A 22,037-nucleotide genomic window follows, 5' to 3' on the forward strand; every position below is an offset into this window, starting at 1 on the left:
GGATGTCCTAAACGATATTACGCAGATGTACTAGTTTCTTTGGCTCTTCAGTGCCTTAATACTACAATATTAAAATATTTTTGGTCGATTTGTAGCTTACTTGACGTGAGTAATTATAATCACATGGCGTATGATGGAGTACTTTTACAGTATCACTTTCAGTCTTATTTTCCTTTAGCTCACAGTAATAATTTAGTCATTTTTAACCGACGGCTGAAGGTGTAGGGTTAATTCCGAAACCGGTAGCCTTTAATGGGGGAAATTATAGCAGAACCGAATTTTATTCCTTACAATTAATAAATGATAAGTCAGAAGTGGATAAGTTTATGATCTACAGATATTTTGTGCAAATAACGCTCTCCTGGCCACTACCAAGTACGCACCACGTTTGTTACTTAAACAGTTCTCTTAATGCGTAAATAGGTGTTTAAGTGAAATGGAGACATCGCATGAGTAACAGAGAGAAATGGCATAAACTGAAAAGAAACACTGCTTCTGTACACGTTCGGCGAGAAAACTCCGTTCGAGGAATTCCGCATTCCTCATTGGAGTGGGCCAAGGGTAGATGCGTTATTGATTAAGGTCACAATAGAGCAATAAAGGCAGTGGTACCACTACAGTTCACTTCGCTGTTGTATGTCAGTTTTAACTCGAAGCGCAGGAGTTCGTCGGCACTCAGTAACAGCAGATGTATTTGGAAGAGGTTGCAGCTTTTACTCTAAATGTCATAAAGACTTCAAGATCACAAGAATAGGAAATAACAATTCGGAACATCGCCTTTAGCCGCAGACAGCGATCGTGCAGGCGCAAGGAAACGGTTTTAGGGCCGAGGTCTTTTCCTTGAGAGAGCTCGCTGGCACGTCAGAAGCGAAGCGGTCTCCGAGCAGGCAAGCCGAGCAACTACAGGTACGTGTCTTGTCAGTGTAAACAGTGTGAGATAAGTGAGGGCTTTTTCAGTATAGGAGCGTGCACTATGTTCACTGCTTAAAGTTTAATTGTCGCTGACGTTAAGAGTCAGTACAGGACTTAACGGTTCCCACGAATGACATGGAAAGACGATACGCCAAACGCTGAAGATTATTGCGGGCGTGCTCGTTTGCGAACAACGTGGTAAGCAATAGAGAAACGTCAACAGTAGGATGTATTGTCTCAGTACTAAATAAGATGTATTACGAAAAGAAGGGATTACTAGGTCGATCGCTTTTACTGCTCTTTTGAGTATTTTTAAGCTGCGTAATTAGGTGTGCTAAACATGCCAAGCCGGTTTGGAGTACACTTGAGCTGAAGGGCTGCTTTCGTTTATCTTATATATAATATATAGTTGTGCCTGTTAGCTAATGTACCGTTATTTTATGATAGACGAAGCAAGTAAAAGTTATGCCTTCTACGAAACTTTTTCATTTTACTTTTATGTTTTATTCTATAAGACCATTACAACATTGTCATACGAATGTACAGCATGCCACCACATTAAATGAATACTTTTTAAAGTAAAACTGTTGAAGTAAGGATTAGTAACCGCCCCCTACCAGATTCTTTAAAGAATGAATAAAACAGCTTCAAACACTGGAATGGGATGGTCTTTGTAATCTGCCTCCGTTTTAAGAAATTCTAGTTTTTCACGCTTATCAAAATTTTTGACGTCATATCTCCTGAATTGTGTGCAGTACATTGATATAATTTTGCAGGTACTTTCAATACTATATGTGGATGGTGTCTATAAAATGTGTTGCGAATAGATTTACTAGTAAAGAAGAAACAAATGATAGCGTTATACCTGATGCTCTAATTTTACTGAATGAACAGCGAAAATGTAGCAAGCAATAAACTTTTTTTCATTATTTTGTGGGTAGTATAGGGAGAAATAGTTTAGAATAGGCTTGAAATGTTTTCTAAAGTTTATTGGAAGTCACTAAGTGCTCTCATTATCAAATAATGGATGACTTTATTCTAGGTAATTTGCGAGCCGTCAGTTGGCTGTATCAAGACCCCTAGACAGTTACCAATTTTAATACCTAATTTACTGTGTTAAACTTTTAACGCAGGATTATACCACTTAATGAGTAAATTATGACATTTTCAGATTCTGTGAATAATAATATGCAACAGCGAAAATCAAACTTTTGTTGTCTTTGGAAGTCGTTAAGCAAATTAAAATTGTTAGTATTCGTCATGAGTGTGAAGATAGCGTCCACGGCATGATATTCGAAGCCATATTCGTAAAATGTAATATCTACATCTGCACATAAGCCACTGTACGATGTGTGGTGGAGTGCCAATATCATCGATTTTCTTTCCTGTTTCATTCGCTGCTGAGCGAGGGAAAAGTGACAGTCTAAATGCCTGTGTACGGGCCCCAATCTCTTCTATCTTTTTCTCATTATTCCTAAGCAAGCTATGCGATGCTGGCAGCGTAATGGTGGCACTATCTTCAGTAGACGTACTCTAACTTTACCCACAGGGTTTCGCGAGAACTACAGCCCCTTTCTTGCATGTGTTCCCATGTAAGTGCACCGAGCTTTTCTGTTACACTTTCGTATTCTACCTTATATGATGCGACGTTCTCGATATATTTACCGCTAATCTTGTAATCAGATACTACAGGGTTCTTTCTCTTTGTTCTAGGCATCGTAACCTGTTTACCTACATTTAAAGAGAACTGCCATTCATTACACCTTGCAGCAAATTTGCCCTAATCTTTCTGCAGTGCCTTACGATGGTCCAAAGAGGATGTTTTGCTGTACGCAACAGTACCGTTAGCGATCAATCTTCTTGTGCCTCTGATCTTTTTTGACAGATCGTTTGTACAGGGTGTATCATAATTAATGGCGTAAACGCATACAGTTGAAAGTACACGATATTAGAAGCAAAAGAGTCTCAGCAAACATAGGGTCGAAAATGCATACCTTAAGAGCTACGAGCAATTTTTCATCTTCGATACTGTGAAAAAATCTCTTCTACTGCAAGTTCTTTGCTTTCCATATTTTGGGAACCGGTAGTATGGACCAAAACAAGAAAAATATGTCCAACAAATATGTGCTCTAAAACGCATACCTTAGAAGTTACGAGCACTTGATCATTAGAAGACTTGTGTTTCAAAGTAGCAAAGATGAACAAGCGCTCATAGCTCTTATGGAATGCATTTTAGAGCACATGTTTACTGGACTTGGTGAGGATAATTTATTATTGCGGATATTTTATCACCGATATCCATAACTTGCTTACAAACATTTAGCGGTAAGTCCAATTTTTATTTTCCTAAAATCATCCAATCTCAAGTTAGGGTCAAGCCTTTCTAATTCAATTGTATTGTAATGTAGGCCAATCTGAAGATGCCTTGAATTAGGCGAGAAGTGCGTCAGTGTTGAATTAATAAAAGCAATGCAACATCGCAAGCAGGTCTATTTTCTTCTCCTGACATTATTAGGTTGGTGCGTAAGTTCGTAGCGTTTTTGTTTTGCATGCTGCTATTCCGCTTGCTATGGGTTTATTTATCGATTGTGATCTTTATTTGAAGCTCACTGTTGCTATTTGAATTTACATAGTATCATTTTGTTATTGGAGATAGTGAACGGAGATGTGGACACCAGAAAATGAAGTGCCAAGTGGAGAAATCGGAATATTTCGACGTATTTTTCTTTTTGAGTTCTATAGTGGGATGACAGCAGCGGAGGCAGCCACAAACATTTTCACCATGTATGGGGATAATCCGATTGGATAGAACACGGCAAGAAAATAGTTTTATCGTTTTAAAGAGGATCGTTTTGACATTAGTGACTCTCCATGTTTAGGAATACCTTCGGGATTTGATGACGATCTTTAAATGATTTTATGCACAGTGAACTACGCAAGTATACTCGGCAATTGGCGAATGTGATGAACTGTGATCATTCCACCATCGCGCGACATGTGCCGACGATTGGGAGGTTCAAAACGGTACGAAATTGTGCACCACCCAATATTATTAAGATCTGTTACATAAAGATTATGTGATTAGTGACTGATGGGTTTGCAGTGCTGGGACTGTAATATTCTGCTTACGTACTGCAGTAGTACATTGTCAGTTTGTCACAGCCAAATCACTTCAGGGAACGTCTATTAGAAGAACCTATTTTATCATTAGATCACTAGTGCTACCGCAAGTGCTCAAGAGGACTGTGTTAATTTGGTTTATATGTCTAGTGACGAGTGCCGCTAAGTTCTACTACCACTTTCCTCGACGGTTATGATCTGGCGCAGTACATAACAGCAAGGACTGTTACGACCTTACCGTTTTTCTCTGCCCTATGCATTGTGTGTAGAACGTAGTTTATGATAACTGATACTAACGATGACGCAGAGGCCGATGAAACAAATGGTGATTCCTGTGGTCGATGACAACGGAGTTCACGAAGTGAACGGCTAAAAGTCCAGAGCGTTGCGAAAGTCGTATACGTGCCACGAACAGTCCAGGAAGTGACCCGAATCGACAAACGTAAACACATACAAGGTCAATCACACTATCAATGGCACGTATCGAAGGTTTCAGAGAATAGCGAGAAGTATCGAACTAGTACGGGCCGCGATATTTACGTAGAATGTCACGTCCATGGGAGCGATATGCGGCCGTGATATGAAGCTAGAGTATCTCCGTCCTTTCTTCCACATCGATACCTGGGTTGGTGGGCTACCCCAATCACCGTCAGATACAAAAATATGTTTCAGTTAAGACCCGATGCTCGAGCCAATCACACGTTTGCGAAGAAGGATCGTACACTGCTGGAAAAAAAATTTTAGTACACCGGTAAAGACGACGTCTACTTTGATCCGATGACGACACATGCCACCTGGGAGATAGTAGACGTATTCTTAGGGTCCCAACGTCGTCCACCAACAGATGGCGTAGTGGCGTAGCTACCAGAGCGCCATCTGTGTTTACCCTTTAACAGGGAGTGCTCACAGCCAGAAGGCTTTGTGTGGTGCAAACGTCTGAAGCAAGCTGTCAGCCGCGCCACGGAGACGCACTCGTGCTTCCTACAGCCAACTTAGCGAGTTTGAAAGGGGTCAAATTGTGGCCTTTCGAGTGGCGGGATGGTCCTTTCGGGGGACTGCCGCACTAGTTGGACGTGCTGCGTCAGTTTTGCAACGATGATGGCATCAGTGATTACGTGAACAGTTTCACACTTGTAGACGGGGTTCTGGACGTCCAAGCAGCACAGACGTCCGCCAGGATCGTCGTATTGTAAGGGCAGCAGTTGCAGACTGTACATCTATCACAGCAAAGATAATAGGGCATGTGAGCCCAGACGTGTTAACAGGAACTGTTGCGAGCCGGTTATTAGCAGTGGGACTACCGGCACGCACATCTCCAGCTCGTCTTCTACTCATGCCACAGCATCGACGTACACGGCTCGACTGGTGCCATCAGAGGATCACGTGGAAGATAGAATGGCATGAATTGATCTTCTGCGATGGAAACAGATTCTGCCTGCACGCAAGTGATGGTCGTTTGTGCGTGCGACATAGACCTGGTCTCCTACAGTGCATTTGTCCAAGACACACTGGCTCCAGCCGATGCCTTATGGTCTAGGGTGCCATAAGCTACAAATCTCGTTCACCTTTGGTGTTTCTGGAGGGCACGCTAGCCAGTGGTCGGTGCGTGCATAATGTTGTTAGACTCATTCATTTGCCATTCTTGCAAAGGGAAGATGATGTGTTGCTCCAACAGAATAATGCTCGCCCACACATTGCCCGTTTAGATTAGATTAGTTTTTCGTTCCATAGATCCGTGCTGAGGAGATCCTCGTGGATGTGGAACATGTCAATTTTTTTTAAAGCTGAAATAACAATACTAATAGTATGAGTGTATACAATACATCATTTGTTTCTATTAAAAAATTCATCATTGGAGTAGAAGGAGTTGGCCACTAGTAAGTCTTTCAGGCTCCTTTCAAACTGATCTTTATTTGTAACTAGATTTTTTATGTTTGCTGGCAAATTATTGAAGATGAGTGTTCCTGAGTAGTGGACCCCTTTTTGAACTAAAGTAAGTGCTTTTAAGTCCTTGTGCATTTTTGTTCCTGGCATTGTATGTATGAACAGAGCTGTTTGTTGGAAAAAGAGATGTATTATTTAGGACAAATTTCATTAAGGAGTAAATATACTGAGAGGCAGAACTTAGTATATCCAGTTCTTTGAAGAGGTTTCTACAGGACGTCCGTGAATTTACTACACAAATAATACATATTACACGCTTTTGGACTATGATAACTTTTGTTTGACTTGAGGAGCTACCCCAAAATATTATACCATATGCCATTATGGAATGAAAGTAGGCAAAGTATGCAAGCTTTTTCATTTTTATGTGGTCTATGTCTACTAACACTCAAATTGCAAATACAGATTCGTTAAGGCGTTTCTGCACTTCTGTGGTGTGCTCCTCCCAACTGAATTTATTATCAAGTTGTAATCCCAGGAATTTAAGACTGTCAACCTCTTCTATCTGCTCTTCTCCATACTTTATGCATATGCTGGATGGAAACCTCTTACAGGTTCTGAATTGGATATAGTGAGCCTTTTCGAAGTTTAATGTCCAGTGAGTTGGCTTTAAACCATCTATTAATATCCATGAAAATATCATTAGCAGATCTTTCTAGAACTACACTCGACATACTATTTATTGCAATACTTGTGTCATCTGCAAACAAAACGAACTCTGCTTCTGGCAGTGAAACTCAACGTGCTCTGCAAGATGTGCAGCAACTTCCTTGTCCAGCACGATCTCCAGGCTTGTCTCCAGTCGAGCACGTGTGGAATACGATGGGACATGAAGTGACTCGTCAACCAATAGCTCTTACAGAACTACGTGAACAGGTCGAGCAGACGGGGCATAATGTACCCCAGGACAGTATTCGCCATCTGTACCATCGACTGGATACCAGAGTCATTGCCTGCATTGCCACTCATGGAGGCTACATAACGTACTAATGTGTGTGTTTCATCATGGATCTGTAGTGTTGGCAGAAGAGCCAACGCCGTGTTACTAGTGGAGGCCGAAATGCACACGTTTTAGCTCACGCAGGCTAGCGTGAGGAGGGAAGAACTATACTGACGTGAGGTCTGGAACATGACAAGGAACTAGAATTCAGAAAGCGGACGTAATTAGTTTGACACTTAACTTTAATCCATTAATGAGGAACGTCGCTCTTGACGGTACATGATTCACAATCTTATCTGTTCAGAAGACATATAGTAACTGAATATGGGGCCTTGCTAGGTCGTAGCAAATGACGTAGCTGAAGGCTATGCTAAACTGTCGTCTCTGCAAATGAGAGCGTATGTAGTCAGTGAACCATCTCTAGCAAAGTCGGCTGTACAACTGGGGCGAGTGCTAGGGAGTGTCACTAGACTAGACCTGCCGTGTGGCGGCGCTCGGTCTGCAATCACTGATAGTGGCGACACGTGGGTCCGACGTATACTAACGGACCGCGGCCGATTTAAAGGCTCCCACCTAGCAAATGTGGTGTCTGGCAGAGACACCACAGGATCGATACCTGGCACCTCAGAGCCGCTTGTGCATTCATCTATAAATGTAATCATTTCACGAACTCCATATGCACTATTGCAACAACAAATCTTAAATGAACTGGAAATCTCTGAAAAAGTGTACCAGTTTTTTTCCGGCAGTGTATTTTGATTACTAGTCGACGATGTGGCACAGTGTTGAAGAAGATGAAATCTACTTGTTCACATGCATCCATTGTTTGGAAGATGTCTCGCATCAGTGAAGAAAACTAGTGCTTTTCCTGAATGTTGTATGCTACTGATGGGTAGAATATCCCCTAGGGGTTCAGTAATCTAACTCGGGAATGCATTCATTATTCGCACCGAATTTTGTGTCTTGAGAGTGACTGTTTCGCTGTAGATGACTGTGACGTGTGCTTGTTATGAGGAGTCTCGTATTTGTATTGCAAATGACGAGAGAGAAGAAAGAGGGTGAACCTCGGTGCTGGTAAATAGACTACTCCCCTCGAAAAATACAAAAGGGCGACGAGCACGAAGTACTCATCCAACGGATGAATCACCCTTAACAATGTCACATATCCTCTCTACGTGACAAACTGCGGAGAGGTATTAAATGTAATTCGAGACTTAGCTGCAAATTATAGTGATTAGGAGCTTTACGCCACCACCAGTCCTACCATTGCCGGCTAAATATTGTAGGCAAAAGTTTCTACTACCAGTTTTCACAGCAGCTAACCTCCGAGTCTAGCGCCCTCCATGTCGCACTTGTGTAGATATGTACCTCTACATTTCACAAGCCACCTTATGGTGTGTGGCATAGCATACATGGTATTCCATTGTCACTTCCTTCTTTCCTGTTCCATTCACCAAAGGCCAGCGGAAAGGAACATTGAAGAGTGGAGATGGAAAACGCTGTAACTGCCAAATCTGACATTTGTCAGGAAGATGATAAACCAACGTATCTCTATTGAGATCTGTATCCAAAAAATTGATACCACAGAATTATGCTGCTCACCGCATAACCATAGAATATAATGAGACAAATTACAAAGTAAATACTTTATTAAGAACGTAGAATTTGCCGTACCAGGAAACTGACTGGTCCTAAATATCAATAGAACAGTTTTTGAAAGTTTATTCTTGCAGAGAAGAAAATAGCAACCAGTCACTGTTAATAAAGCTACTGATTTACTGTTTTATTTTCCAGCAACTAATGAAAGCAACGAAAAATGTAATGTAAACGTGAACAGCCGTCTCAAAATGAACCTGTCAGTTCGAAATCGATAACGGAGGTATTTAGTAAATGAACAGCGTCATTAATAGTGGCTGATTGCTGTTATCTTCTTTGCAAGATCAACTTGTCTTTTGTACACAGCCACGAGCTAAGAAATGTCAGTTATCGACAAAAGAGCAGGAAGAAAGTTTTCGTTTAAAGTACCATTAATACTGAGACATTACGTTTTGTTTGTGACATAAGAGTACAGAAATACAGCATTAGGCTTCTGACTAGTAGAACTGTAGTCAACAAAAATCACTTCTCATACCTTTTAAATTTTGGAACACCTGAGGGAAGCACAACGTGACACAAAGATAAGCTAGAATCTCTCTAATTTTCCCTACATGACATTTTCGCGAGATATACGTATGAGGAAGCAAATATATTGGTTAACTTTTCTACAAACTTTTCGTGTTTTCTGAACAAAACTTCATGTTCACTGAATGAACCTTTCATGCTTACTGAATTATCCCTTCTCATTTATCAAATGAACCTTTTGCATTTACTGAATGACCCTTTTGTGCTTACTGAACGAACCTTTAAAATTTACTGAACGAGCCTTTCACATTTACTAAACGAACCTTTCGCTTTTACTAAACAAACCTATCGCATTTACAGAACGAGCGTTTGACGCTTACTGAACAAACCTTCAGCATTTATTGATCGAAAATTTCACGTTTGCCAAACAAATTTTTCATGCTTATTGAACGAACTTCCACGTTTACTGAACGAACCTTTTGTGCAGGCAGAACAGATCTTTTGCGTTTACTGAATGAACCTTTCACATATACTGCATGAACCTTTTGTGCTTACTGAACGAAACTTTTGTGTTTGCTGAACGAACCTTTCATGCTTACTGAATGAACCTTTCGTGCTTACAGAAGAAATATTTTGTGTTTATGGGACAAACCTTTCATGCTTACTGAATTAACCTTTCACTTCGGCAAAACAAATTTTTGCGCTTACTTAACGAAACTTTGACATTTACTGTACGAACCTTTCGATTTAATGAATGAACCTTTCGTGCTTACTGAATGAACCGTCTTCATTTACTAAACAAACCTTTCACATTTACTAAACAAACCTTTCACATTTACTGAATGAACCTTTCATGCTTACTGAACGGACCTTCCACATTTACTGAACAAAAATTTTGTATTTAGTGAAAGAACCTTTTTCGTTTACTGGACGAATTTTTCACGTTTACTGAATGAACCTTTTGTTCTTACTGAACCAATATTTTGCATTTACTGAATGAACCTTTCATCTTTATTGAATGATCCTTTCACAGTTACTGAATGAACTTTTCGAGCTTACTGAACAAGTCTTTCGCATTTACAAAACTAACCATTTGCATTTACCAATTAAACCTTTAATGCTTACTGAATAAAACCTTTCACACTTGCTGAATGAACCTTTTGTGCTTAGTGAAAGAACCTTTCTTGTTTTCTCAACGAGCCTGTAACAAAACACGCTGCTCCCCTTTACATTTTCTCTACTCCTCTATCATTTCTATCTGATGCGGGTCCCAGAGAGGAGAGCAATACACAAGTATCAGTTAAGGTTTCCACAGGTTCCTGTTGTCTAAATCGTCTGCCATATTGCAGCTAGGCAATAACCTTTTATCGATTTGTGCTCACTTACATATTTCTGGCTATAAACATTATCTCATTGATATCAACAGTATCTAAAGCAGGGAACTGTCACATCGATACACTATTCTAATTTTTCATTAGCTGAACCTTACATAACTAGAATAATTCCTGCCTTCAGACAAGCTAACAGTTTTCTAAGTCTCTTGTGGTTTTGTTTCTGTAAAAGATAACAAACATTATGACTAACTTATTACATTAATATTGTGGAGACGTTTTTACTACTTATATACTGCAGGAAACTGCCAATCATTTACAAAGCTGTTCTCAAAATATATTATCCGGAACGTTGTAAACATTTCTATGTTGCAGAAGTAGACATATGAAGTATCCAAAAGTGCAGATTATCTTCCAGAAAACTTTATGTTCAATATATTATTGAGAAAAATAAATTATCAGGTGTTTAGTACGTGTCTCTGTGACACCGAATGGTAATATACATAATATACATGCTGGTACCCAACGCATCACTTCAGATACACAGTACCTAAAAATTTACTTGCCTTAGATTGAGAAGTGTCCTTGCACATGTCAACATGTCTGACGGCGCACAAATTAGATAATATTTATCCAATATTTGAGAATGAGAGCACTCAGCAACTTCCAACAAACTTTGGACATAATTTCAAACCTTTTCCTCACTGACACCCGCTACAAAATAATGAAAGGAAGAAAGTTTATTGCTTACTACATTTTCGCTGTTCATGCAGCAAAATTTCAGCATCAGGCATCTCATTTTCACTTATTTGTTCTTTGCTGCTAAATCTATTGGCAGCAGATTTTGCAGACAATATCTACTTATATGACTGCAATCAGTGTACTAACCACAGCTCAGGAGATATGACGTCATAAATATTGGTATGCGTGGAAAATTAGCTTTTCTTAAAATGGAACGCCAAGCATCCAGGCTCCACTCATCATCTGTAGAATAACCACATGTTTGAAGTTGTTTTATACTCGTATACAATTATTTTGCAATAATTTTGAAACAGTTTATTCTGTTCTTCTCCAGAAATTATGGAGTATCCAATATAACAGATTTATGAGGACTTTGAATCTTAAAGTATTTTCTTCCACGCTCTGTTGACATTTCGTGGCTGCCACCCGGTAGATGGCTAAGGAACAAAAAATACTGTGATATATATCCGGCACACGCAGACGGCTACAGTCTGTCATCCAGTTAAGGTAAAGATCAATGGGTAGAGGTTATCAGCTGGCACGTTCAGACAGCTGCAAAGACATAATTCTTTAAAATACGCAATCATCTGCCTCATACAGTGTCACTTGACAGAGATGCATACAAGTGAACAATATTTCATAGCTATCAGTACGCTTGTATTGACTTGGATGATACAGAATTCTGGAGATGAATAAAGTGAGTTACTCGAAGGTAATGCAAAAAACCGTAGTAATTCTGGTGTATCATTTCAAAACTCCCGTGTCATCTGGACATTGACAGTCTGATTGGAGAATGATTCTACGTTCTTTTCACTTTTACTTTACTCAGTAATCTTAGTGTCGCGGAAAATAACGCCAAGAGAGGAAGTAAAATAGATAAATTAGATACTGTATGGCATATCGTCAAACGGCAGAGAGGACATCCAGTCAGTTTACAAGTTAACATAACAGTTAAACTAAATGACTATGTTGTGACTGATAATTCACAAGTATTTTTTGCCATGACTTTGTAAATGTAGGAGCAAAAATAGGAATAAACGGTTCAGTTGAAGAAGCAAGAGAATATATTAAAAACATAAGTCCGCAAAACTTTAAGCAGCTACATGTAACATCAACATCACATAGCAATTAACAGAATATTAACGTTTCTAAAAAACAAAAGCACTTATGGTGTGGATATAATTTCAAACAGAGCACTGGAAAGTTGTGCTAACTGAACAAGTAGTAGCCCCAGTGATATAGGTAATGCTTCACTGACAGAGGGAGTTTTTCCAAACTGATTAAAATATGCAATTGTTAAACCTCTTTCTAAGTAAGGTGTCAAGAGAGACTTGAATAATTATTGTCACATTTCCTTAATAATATATTTTTCCAAAATATTGGAAAAAGTAATTTACTTAAGAGTAATCTCACGTTGAAGTAGAAACGATTTACTTAGCATATCACAGTTTGAATTGCAGGGTGGTTTCTCGACTTAGAATGCTCTTTATATCAAAAACTAAAAGCCCTAAAACCGTCAATTTTTTTTTGCCTATTTGATCATGTAGATCATGTTACTCTCTTAGAAGAACTTTATCTTTTTTATGGAACTGATGGATTTAAACACAAGTGGTTTGAGTCATAATTAACAAACAGAACACGAAAGTCTGGGAAGGGTGAAAAATTTTAGTGATTGGAGAGAAACTATGAAGGGTACTGCACAGGGGTCACACCTATTCCTTATGTAAGTGAATGGCCATCCATATACCACTGAACAAGCAGAATTGGTGCTTACTACTAGTATTATAATAAACTCCACTAGAGAGAAAGCAAGAGAATGTTTTTCAAAGAATTATTAACTGTGTCCCTAAATTTTGAAAAAACGACATTTTATTCATTTCTGCACAACAAATAGAGTCATACCAACAACTGATGCAGCACGTGATCAGGGATCAGGAAATAAAGCACAATACTCCAAATTCTTCGGTGTACTTGCCGATAAAAACTTGAAACAGAAGAAGCGTATTAGTGAGCTACTCAAACAATTAAGTTCAGCCACTTTTGCTCTTCGTGTAATTGCTAGTCTCGGAAACAAACGAATCAATCTCCTGGCATATTCTGCGTATTTTCATTCAACAAAGTCTTATGGAATAATTGTTTTGGGGTGGTTAGTGTGCTACGATGAATACAGGCATGCATCAGTGCAAGAGGACGTGCTACTGGGTATTAGAGGTACCGGTGTGTACAGCAATCTGGACCACCACCTCTAAAGGACTCCCCGTATGGCGGTACAACATGCAATGTGTGGTTTTCATGAGCAATAAAAAAGGCGGAAAGTTCCTGTACAAATTCCGGAACTCTCGGAACGGAGGTGACGCAGAACCTTTTTTTTGATGGGTGTATAAGCCATAAATCGGTTGACAAAATACATTAACACTGAATAATATACTAAATACTTTGCTTTTAATTTGTGGTATCAAAAGACGAAATTTCGATGTACTAATGAAAAATGATTACCTCTAAGGTATGAGGTGTGGCTAAAATAACGGGGCTAATGCCGTCACAGAGTTAAATAGGCATGCTCCAAAGAAGAACGACCAATAACTGTGAAGCGTCAAGCCTTCGAATGCGGCATCTCTGGTTCTGTACAGAAATCAGTGTGGCCATGTCCTCCGTTGGTACAAAAATATTTACTTTGTTTTGACTGAAAAATTGTAAGTGCAATAATTGATCAAAGAACTGTCGTGAAGTTTCACATGAAACTGCTCTTGAAACCTATCTTTTACTAAAAGGAGTTTATAGGGAAGAGAGTTTATCACGTATGCGAATTTTTGAGTGGTTCAAGCGTTTCCAAGACGGCCGAGATGATGTCGAAGGTGACTCAGATCGGAGGCGCCCTTCAACATAAAAAAATAGATGAAAATATGAAAAAATAGATGATCTGATTCGATCTGACCGTCGGTTGAGTATTCCATCGATTGCTAAAACTGTAGGAATTGACAAAGAATGCATAAAGCAAATTGTACGTAACCAATTTAACATGAGAAAAGTGTGCGGGGAAACTGTTCCGAAAATACTCAAGATAGAACAAAAAGGAACTCGTGAAAATGTTTGTACTGACACTTTGGATACCACTGAAAATGATCCTCATTTCTTGGTTTTTCACTTTTGATCAGCAACGGAAGCGCCGATCGATGCATTGGTAGGACCCACCTTCACCGAGAGCGAAAAAAACCTTGAATGAGGGAATTAAGATACAAAGCGATGATGATTTTTTTTCTACATGCAAGAAATTGTGGATCTTCACTGGGTTCTGAATGACAAACTGTTGATCAACATTACTTCCTTAAGGGTCTAGCCAAACTCCGTGAGAAAATAAGAAAAAAAGGACCCGAGCTGTGAAAGATTAAGTCATGGGTTCTGCATCAAGACAATGCATCTGCTCGTACCGCACTGTCTGTTAGAAGGTTTCTAGCGAAGCACAGCATCCCATTGTGAAACCAACTACCTTATACACGAGATCTAGCACCATGTGACTTTTATCTAGCCCCCAAGGTCAAATCTGCAACAAAAGGAACAAGATTTCAGCCGTTGAAGCGGTGAAAGAAATTGTGGCATGCGTCATCAAGGAGTTCACAGAGGAAAACTTCATGTAGTGTTTCCATCAACGTAAAATTCGCATGGAGCGTTGTAGGGATAAAGGAGGGGGGTGCTAATAGCTAAACTTGTAGGTTTTTTTTAAAAAAAGTTTTGCAGCAACACTCCCGTTATTTTACAGCCACAACTCGTATAACAGTAATCTACCTTCAATAAAATATTGACGGGGTAATTTCCAGACGTTTATGACGCTGTAGTTTTTGTGAACTTCTTGTCAAATTTATTTCTTGGGGCACAACACGATATGAAACTCAACTAATCAGCTGCTGAGTATAAAACTTGGCACTTTTTGAATCCTGCCCCTTCGATGCCCATGTTTGTATCAAAAAGTTGTTTTTCTTTCGCTGTTTTTGTAAAAAAAATAAATGGTATTCCTCGTACTTGACTTTGGAGAGCGAAATACGCGCTGCTGAAGACGCGACGGCTTGCAAACTAACGCCCGCTGGTCTGCGACTGCGACTTGCCGTGGCGGTGACCTTAACGTTCGCGGAATGATGTCACCGCCGTTGGTTGCTACTCCACGCCAACGCAAGCTCTCTCTCTCTCTCTCTCTCTCACTCTTCCCTGAGCCACGGTTCGTTTTAATTTTTAGCCTCAGTCATTACTATTCTCCACCTGCCTCCGAACAATGGACACTAGCTGGTTACGAGCATGAGCGGAAGGGACTATTAGTTTTAGGCTGCCATCTTTAATCTGAGTAGGAGGACGCTGGAAAACGAGCTACTTGTATTGCATTCAGCAATATTTTTACGGAAACCGAAGGTTATCTGAGATGTGCGGGCAAAAACGTTACTCCTGTTTCGAAGTATATCTGTTGTCCGTACGTCGTCAGGAGACAGTCAGACACAAATGGAATATGGGCGCCGGAGAGATGACCGTTGGTTTTGCGCGCCGGTTAATCTGGGCGGCGTCGTTTAGGTCTCCTCACCCGTCTAGCCGATTCCTCGGCTGATTTCCTACGTGTACCTGGCACAGTAGCTTTCTTTTTATTTTTTTCTACCTGTGTAGCTTTCTAATGGAGTCTTTTGTTTCTCGTCACCCTTCATTACTGATCTCCTATTTCAGGCAATAACTACTTCATAGCCCTGTGTTGCTCTTCCCGTCGTGTGGTTCTAGGCGCTTCAGGCCTAGGCGCTACGGTCGCAGGTTCGAATCCTGCCTCGGGCATGGTGTGTGTGATGTCTTTAGGTTAGTTAGGTTTAATAGTTCTAAGTCTAGGGGGCTGATGACTTCAGAAGTTAAGTCGCTGAGCCATTTGAACGATTTTGAAGCTCTTCCCGTACTATCCTTAGCAGTTTGATTAACTCAGCTCATATATTGAAGTCTTTCTCTGCTGTACTATTCTTGATGATGATGAAGTCCCATAATCCATGACGGAGCGTAGGGGAACGATGCGGGAGACCCGCACCGCCGTAGGCAAGGTCCTAGTGGAGGTGGTTTGCCATTGCCTTCCTCCGACCGTAATGGGAATGAATGATGATGATGAAGACGACACAACAACACCCAGTCATCTCGAGGCAGGAAAAATCCCTGACCCCGCCGGGAATCGAACCCGGGACCCCGTGCTCGAGAAGCGAGAACGCTACCGCGAGACCACGAGCAGCGGACTATTCTTAGCAATCTGATTATCGAAGCACGCATTTCGAAGACAACAGCTTACTGTAACCAGCAATTTATGCTACATTACGTCCAAAACAGAGTTTTAATCGCAGCCAGTATTTTCATTGTTTCTAAAGTTTCCGGTACTTTGAATATTACTTTGTTGACAATCTTGTGGCAACATCGGAAATGAAACGCGAAGGAAACAAATTAAAAGATTATACAGTGCTACAGCGAACACCTAAACTGGATGCAACCAATTAATTCTTACCAGTTCCACTGTGCTGATAACTACCATCACAAACAAAATTGAAATTTCGGTCTGATGTTACGAAGTTTTTTATCCATAAAGGAAAACAGAAGAAATTCACTGTCAAAATAACTCTTACATATGACAAGAATGAAAGAATGTAATAAAATATTTTCAGCATTCAAGACATAACAGTTCAGTACCTTATTACAGTTAGTAATGCAGGTGGTAGTGATTGTAATTGGTCCTTCTGTTTTGTTCCAAGGCGATTTTTAAACAACTAACGAAATATTTTGCTAGGGAAATAAATCATGAAGTATATCTTGTGGCCGAAAGATTCGAGGGCTTTTCTAAGACAAGCAGTTGGTGATATTTTACTTGGTGATGAGAAGGCTGAATTTGAAAGTCTTAAAAATATTGACTGCTTACTACTATAAAGCTTTTAACACATACACCGTAAGTACACTCTAAGGTAAGACAAAGAAAACCACGCACCACGAAGGAATTATCCGAATGGGATGGAAATCAGTACATGTGATTTACGTGTACAGAGAAACAAATGATCACAATTTCAGAAAAATTACGCCTTCTATGCCCATGTTTGTATCAAAAAGTTCTTTTTCTTTCGCTGTTTTTGAGAAACCGCGCATCCCTTGATGCACAAAATGTGTCCTACCAACTAATCTATTCTTCTACTCACGTTGAGCCACAAGTTTCTTCTCTCCCCAATTCCATCCAGTACCTCCTTTACTTTGGTAAAGGATGTGTGATGGGTACCCTGTATTCTTACGTCGTGATGGTTCACTTTTCCAATTGAACTGAGTGGAGCGCATCATTAAACATCACATGTGAAAGGAAACGATCACTTTCCATTTCTACGTTCAAAATGATTTCACAACTCTATACATTGCTGCTCATCACCATCGTGAAGGGCTTGAAACAACTGAATCATGTACTGTTTGAAACTCACAAGGGCTGAGTGTACCCCACTTGCCAACAGCACTCGGCAGACCGGATGGTCACCCATCCAAGTGCTAGCTCAGCCCGACAGCGCTTAACTTCGGTGATCTGACGGGAACCGGTGTTACCACTGGGGGAAGGCTCAATAACGCGTTTGTCCACCTCTGGCTCTCATGCAAGAAGTTATTTGGCGTGGCACTGCTTAACAGAGTTGTTCGCTGTCCCACTATTGGTATCCCACCACTGTCTGGGACGTCTCCAGACATTTCTTCATTGGTCATCGGGGCTCAGTTAGAGGCGGGAATCATCACTCTAGCCAACGATATTCTATGCCGAAGACATGTCAGGAAACACACTGGACAGCGGCGGGATACCAACCTGACTGTCGCCCGCCATACTGCCCGAAAACCAGGAGTATTGGTCTGGGGTGGCATTTCGTTTCGTAGCAAGACCTCCTTGGTTTTCACCTGCTGCACCGTTACAGTGCAGCGGTACGTCGGCCATGTTCCACGCCCCGTTTTGTTGCCCTTCATTTCAACAAGATAATGCCCCACACGCGCACTGCTTTTCTTCGTGCTTGCCAAACCCTACCTTGGCCAGCGATGTCGCCGATCGCTCCCCAGCCGAGAACGTTTGAAGCAGGGAGCTCTAACCAACTCTGGATTTTAACGATCTGATGCGCCAGATGGAGGGAATTTCGCACGATACCCCACAGGATGACATTCGACGACTCTATCAATCAATGCTACGCCGTATAATTGCTTGCATACGAGGGGCGTTTGAAAAGTCCGTGCAAAGTCCGAGAGATGGCACCACCGGCGTGTATCGACGTCATGTTTAGTTAGTAACATCTTTGGAAAGAACGCACACCAAGTTTCAGCCATATTGGTCTATTTCTTTGTGTTTGGCATTCGTGTGAATCAAGGATGTCGAGTGATTGTCAAAAAATGGACGAAAAAGAATTTCGTGTGGTGATTAAACATTACTTTATGAAAGGCAAAACGCCTCAGTAGACTAAATAGAAGCTTGATAAACATTAGGGTGACTCTGCACCTTCGATTAGAGCAGTTTATAATTGGTTTCAAAATTTTCGGAGTGGCCATAAGGGCACAATTGATGCTGAACGTTCTAGACGCCCTGTGGAGGTTACGACTCCAGAAATCATTGATAAAATCCATGATATGGTGACGGATGACCGAAGAGTTAAGGTGCGTGAGATTGCTAGTGCTGTGGGCGTCTCGAATGAACGGGTACATAATATTTCGCATAAACATTTGGACATGAGAAAGCTATCCGCAAGATGGGATCCGCGATTACTCACGCTTGACCAAAAACGGAATCGTATGAAGTGTTGCAAGGATGGTTTGCAGCTGTTCAGGAAGAATGCGCAGGACTTTAAGCGTCATTTCGTCACTGTGGATGAAACATGGATACATTACTATGGTCCTGAGACCAAACAACAATCTAAACAATGGGTTACCAAGGGAAAATCTGCACCAAAAAAGGCGAAGACCATTCCTTTGGCCGGAAAGGTTATGGCGACTGTCTTTTGGGATTCGCGAGGGATAATCCTCATCGACTATCTGGAAGAGGGTAAAACCGAGCTGCAAGAAAAACGACGGCGATTGGACCGCAAAAAAGTCCTTTTCCATCATAACAATGCACCAGCACACACATCAGCAGTTGTGGTCGCAAAATTAATAGAAATAGGATTCCAACTCGTTTGACATCCCCTCTATTCTCCAGACTTGGCTCCCTCGGACTAATGTTTGTTTCCCAATTTGAAGAAATGGCTGGCGGGACAAAGATTTTATTCAAACAAGGAGGTAATTGCAGCAACTAATAGCTATTTTGCAGACTTGGGCAGTTCCTATAATTCGGAAGGGATCAACAAATTAGAACAGCGTTGGACGAAGTGTATAAGTCTAAAAGGAGACTATGTCGAAAATTAAAGAAGGTTTACCCCAAACATGTAAGTAGTTTTTATTTTTGCACGGACTTTTCAAACGCCCCTCGTAAGGGCCAGAGTTGGATCAACGCTTATTGAATTGCTCAATTTGTGAACCTCTTTTTCTTGAATAAAACTTCCAGTTTTTCTGAAATTGTAATCATTTGTTTGTCCGTACATGTACATCTAAAACTAAAAAACAAAACTCCGCCCAAACAGGCCATGAAGGCCCAACGGTACGGACGGGCCGGCGTGTCATCCTGAGCCCACAGGCGTAACTGGATGCTCATATACAGGGTGTTACAAAAAGGTACGGCCAAACTTTCAGCAAACATTCCTCACACACAAATAAAGAAAAGATGTTATGTGGACATGTGTCCGGAAACGCTTAATTTCCATGTTAGAGCTCATTTTAGTTTCCTCGATTCACCGCCAGTTGGCCCAATTGAAGGAAGGTAATGTTGACTTCGGTGCTTGTGTTGACATGCGACTCATTGCTCTACAGTACTAGCATCAAGTACATCAGTACGTAGCATCAACAGGTTAGTATTCATCACGAACGTGGTTTTGCAGTCAGTGCGATGTTTACAAATGAGGAGTTGGCAGATGCCCATTTGATGTATGGATTAGCACGGGGCAATAGCGGTGGCGCGGTACGTTTGTATCGAGACAGATTCCCAGAACGAAGGTGTCCCGACAGGAAGACGTTCGAAGCAATTGATCGGCGTCTTAGGGAGCGCGGAACATTCCAGCCTATGACTCGCGACTGGGGAAGACCTAGAACGACGAGGACACCTGCAATGGACGAGGCAATTCTTCGCGCAGTTGACGATAACCCTAATGTCAGCGTCAGAGAAGTTGCTGCTGTACAAGGTAACGTTGACCACGTCACTGTATGGAGAGTGCTACAGGAGAGCCAATTGTTTCCGTACCATGTCTGAATCAGAGGCTCAGACGGTTTTGCGACCGTGTTGGCTGCAGATTCCTTGACTTGCGCCATAGGGTGGTGGGGTTTCGGGTTCCGCTGAATAGGTCAGGAGTTCACTACACTCAGTTGGCGGCTACACGGGTAGCGGAGGCTGTGTGGCGTGAACTGGGCGGTTTTTTAGGTTAGAAGGCCTCGGGAAAGTACGGGGTGGGCTGCAATCTCAAAGGGTGAATGCAAATACAGGACGTGCTTGGATCAAGGAAAAGTCGGAATTGTAGTTGTAAATTGTTGTAGTTGTGCTGGGAAAGTCCCTGAGCTTCAAGCGCTAATAGAAAGCACAGAAGCTGAAATCGTTATAGGCACAGAAAGCTGGCTAAAGCCTGAAATAAGTTCTGCAGAAATTTTTACGAAGTCTCAGACGGTGTTCAGGAAAGATAGGTTAGGCAGAATTGGTGGTGGAGTGTTTGTGTCTGTCAGTAGTGGTTTGTCTTGTAGTGAAGTCGCAGTAGATACTCGGTGCGAATTGGTATGGGTGGAAGTTATACTTAACACCCGAACTAAGTTAATAATTGGCTCCTTCTACCGACCCCCAGACTCCGATGATATAGTTGCTGAACAGTTCAGAGAAAATTTGAGTCTCGTAACAAATAAATACCCCACTCATACGGTTATAGTTGGTGGGGACTTCAACCTTCCCTCGATATGTTGGCAAAAATACCTGTTCAAAACCGGTGGTAGGCAGAAAACTTCATCCGAAATTGTCCTAAATGCTTTCTCCGAAAATTATTTCGAGCAGTTAGTCCACGAACCCACGCGAATTGTAAAAGGTTGCGAAAACACACTTGGCCTCTTAGCCACAAACAATCCAGAGCTGATAGAGAGCATCATGACTGATACAGGGATTAGTGATCACAAGGTCGTTGTAGCTAGGCTCAGTACCGTTTCTTCCAAATCCACCAGAAACAAAAGCAAAATAATGTTATTTAAAAAAGCGGATAAAGTGTCACTAGAAGCCTTCCTAAGAGACAATCTCCATTCCTTCCGAACTGACTATGCAAATGTAGACGAGATGTGGCTCAAATTCAAAGATATAGTAGCAACAGCAATTGAGAGATTCATACGTCATAAATTGGTAAGAGATGGAACTGATCCCCCGTGGTACACAAAACAGGTCCGAACGCTATTGCAGAGGCAACAGAAAAAGCATGCGAAGTTCAGAAGAACGCGAAATCCCGAAGATTGGCTAAAATTTACAGACGCGCGAAATTTGGCACGGACTTCAATGCGAGATGCCTTTAATAGGTTCGACAACGAAACATTGTCTCGAAATTTGGTAGAAAATCCGAAGAAATTCTGGTCGTATGTGAAGCACACAAGCGGCAAGACACAGTCAATACCTTCGCTGCGCAGTGCCGATGGTACTGTTACCGACGGCTGTGCCGCTAAAGCGGAGTTATTGAACGCAGTTTTCCGAAATTCCTTCACCAGGGAAGACGAATGGAATATTCCAGAATTTGAAACACGAACAGCTGCTAGCATGAGTTTCCTAGAAGTAGATATCTTAGGGGTTGCGAAGCAACTCAAATCGCTTGATACGGGCAAGTCTT

At 41.2% G+C, this 22,037-nt stretch overlaps 1 protein-coding gene across 1 annotated transcript in view; it reads left to right on the forward strand.

The window, feature by feature from the left end:
• The first annotated feature begins 803 nt into the window (after positions 1-803).
• Positions 804-22,037, forward strand: part of LOC124711709 (uncharacterized protein DDB_G0284459-like) — a 167,126-nt gene continuing 145,892 nt past the window's right edge. Inside the window, exon 1 of the mRNA XM_047241916.1 lies at positions 804-906. The gene's annotated coding sequence lies outside the window, so the exon portion shown is untranslated. The remainder of the gene's footprint in view (positions 907-22,037) is intronic.

The sequence above is a fragment of the Schistocerca piceifrons genome, chromosome 8 (assembly GCF_021461385.2).
Source record: "Schistocerca piceifrons isolate TAMUIC-IGC-003096 chromosome 8, iqSchPice1.1, whole genome shotgun sequence".
Taxonomy (NCBI): Eukaryota; Metazoa; Arthropoda; class Insecta; order Orthoptera; family Acrididae; genus Schistocerca; species Schistocerca piceifrons.